General features: G+C 36.6%; 1 pseudogene; it reads left to right on the top strand.

Moving 5' to 3' along the window:
• The first annotated feature begins 555 nt into the window (after positions 1-555).
• Positions 556-2,417, top strand: LOC119570094 (annotated as a pseudogene).
• Positions 2,418-3,137: the final 720 nt, after the last annotated feature.

Below are 3,137 nucleotides of genomic sequence, written 5' to 3'. Positions count from 1 at the left end.
ACCAATAATAATATTGATGATAATGGTAACATAAATAAACATTAATGCTATTAGTAAAGATGCTTATGACGACAATCATATCATTATGTACATTTAGATATATCAACATTTACCTATCAGAAGCATACAACCTACCCCTATCAACACCGCAAACGTTTCCTAACCCTCTAAAGTAGCAGAAAAAGATCAATTACCGAAGGACACGCTTGCAAGAAACGACTGAAAAGGGTTCCTGGTTGTTCACTCAGGTAGTCTGTGTTTACCCGTCGTCCTCGCTACACGGCTCCTGGTGGTCCGACTAGAATCTCTTTCAAATACCGTGCGTTTCTGAGGATTTAGTGTTCGTCTTATTGTGTCTTTGTGTTTGGTTGGATGTTAAAATCGTCATTTTGTCTTTCTTTTGCGATTGGCTGATTGTTCGGTCTTAAAAGAGTAGTATTTTGTGTTGTGTTTGGGAGTTGTTATTGAGAAAAGTTATCGGTAAATGAATTAAATATATATGATAAATCAATTGATAACAACAAGACTTACGAAATTTGATGCCTTTACAGAAACATGTTAGGAATACATAAATTCGGTTTCTTGTCGGATTTGTCGGTTACGCGGCAGCACTGTCGGTTCTTCAACCAGAAAATATTCTTGAAGGTAAGAATGAGCGAACTCAACATATAAGGGTGTGCGGTGTGTCAATTGTGTTCTTGGATCATTTGCGTTCATTAAGATATTTGTTAATCTAAACTTTCATTTGTAATACAAACATCGATATCTACACTGTAATCCCTACAAGCATGAGATGGAGTGCATTACGTGAAGATATCGATACTCAATTATAGATGACAAAACAGTTAATAAACGTATTGACTGAGACCCCTTTCTATGCGCATACCTTCATATATACAAAAGGATCTGTCCGTCCATAACCCAGCATAATAAATGGAAACAAGTGACAAAACAACACAAACTGAACCAAGCCGATATAACCCAACACAATGCATACAAGCAAGCGAAATAAATTAAACCGGAATAAAAAATAAGCCAGGATAGACTAACAAACCTTGACGTTCCGAATATACTATAGACCCTTCTTAAGACGTCAGAGCAGAAACGGAAGACACAGCACAAGTTCCCAGGGTGACTTGCGAACTCTTCCGAAGTCATTACATTGCAGAAAACGCTCTCTTCCTCTAACGACGTGACGCTGAGTATCTTTTAGCCTTGTAATTATTAAACTTTGTATTGCAAATAGTCTGCATATGTAAAAACATACAAAGCTGAATATACTCATACAACCTCCCCTGTTTACACACACACGCACACGTGCACACGTACACACACGTATGTGTGATATATAGATAGATACCTAGATATAAGTTGTGTTAGCAATGGCAATGTAATTACTGCTTGTTGCAATTATATCAGTGGTAATAGTTACAATATCGTATATCAGTAAGAAAATCTTTATCATTGTCATCAGTACCATTAATAGTACTAGAATTGGTAATATAATATCATCATTGTCATCAACGCTGCTGCCATAATTATTATCATTATCATCATCTTTGTCATATGTAGCTGCAGTAATACTAGCAATAGTAGTAGCAATAATAGTAGGAGGAGGAGGAGAAGGAGAAATACTAGCAATAGTATCATATCATGAACATTGCGTTTATCATTATCATCACTTATTTAATCATTACCATCACTTTTTTCATAATGGATATAACTATAATTACCATTACTATAAGGATGTAATAATAATGATTACAGTAACTTTCAACATCGCCATGTTACGCTAGAAGCTTACAATCATTTCATTTTCCATGCAGGATTTTCAAGCTTTCCATCTCACCACATTAAGCGCCGACAGGCTTCCACAGGAAATCTCCAAACCCGGTAGTTCTAAACCAAGGGAATAGTATTTTGAACCGCCACCGTTTCCAGCTCGGACTTGAAGAAAACAGCCAGAACCGCCCTGACTCCTCCGAGGACTCGAGTCTGAGTCGTGAAGGATTCGAACGCTTCAGCAACTTCTAGATCAAGGGACTCCGGTAGTGAGGCGCCTCGGATAACGCTGAGGACTTCTCCGATCCAGGCACGCACACGCACAGCGGTGTCGTTTTCCCAACAGTAACACCAGAGCCATCCAGTGCAGGACGTAACTACGCTTTCGTCACCGTCAGAGGAAAGAAACTTTGGAAGATCCCTCAGTGCTCCCATCACAGAATTCACGGGAGCCGAAACGACGCCTCTTCCCGGTGCTCCGTCGCCCTTTGACCCGAATTTGGAGCTCTTTGATGTTGGGACTCGAGTGATTGTCACAGCGCCCCTAGGCCTTGTCCAGGAGTGTGTGAATTCCGCGCTAGGAATGGTCGTGTTTCGAAAACTTCAATTGCTTCCGAAACCAATTCCTCTTGTAGACGAAATTCTCAAAGGCTTCCAGGTTATTATTTTCTTAATCCATTTTCACGAATCTGTTTTATGTATAAAATATTGTCATGCCCTAGTTATTTAGATAAGTTTCTTTTGTACATAGGTTACACGGGCATTTTAGTACATAATTATGTTTCCAATTATGTATTCCGCCTTTTGATAATATACAAGAACTTCAGGTCCTCCAAGAAATATTCTCGTAGAGAAATTTTACTCTTAAGATTCCCAGGTCATTCAAGTGTATGGAATTCGTTGCCAAAAATAAATTTATGTGAAAAGTAATCTCATCTTATATACTTCTGTATGTAGGTTTACACAGGCATTTCTCTTCATGTAATGTGATACGCCTGTTGATAGTGGGTATATATATTGACATGAAAAAACAACAAACATATTTACTATCCTCAGATTTTATTTTCCACATACAACCAAGCAAACAAATATATATATAGATATATATATATATATATATATATATATATATATATATATTATTTTTTTTTTTTTTTTTTTTTTTTTTTTTTTTATGAGGGATATAGTTGTTCATAATCGACTTTCGTAAATCAACATAAGTAAACAATGAGAAACATCAAAGTTATTCATTTTATAGTCTTCATATATATATATATATGTGGTGTGTGTGTGTTTCTGTACCATATATATATGTGTGTTGTAGTTATATGCACTCATATATATATATATATATA

The sequence above is a fragment of the Penaeus monodon genome, unplaced genomic scaffold, assembly GCF_015228065.2.
Source record: "Penaeus monodon isolate SGIC_2016 unplaced genomic scaffold, NSTDA_Pmon_1 PmonScaffold_21780, whole genome shotgun sequence".
Classification (NCBI taxonomy): Eukaryota; Metazoa; Arthropoda; class Malacostraca; order Decapoda; family Penaeidae; genus Penaeus; species Penaeus monodon.
Note: the sequence above shows the minus strand (reverse complement) of the source record. Positions and strands in the feature narration are given on the sequence as shown.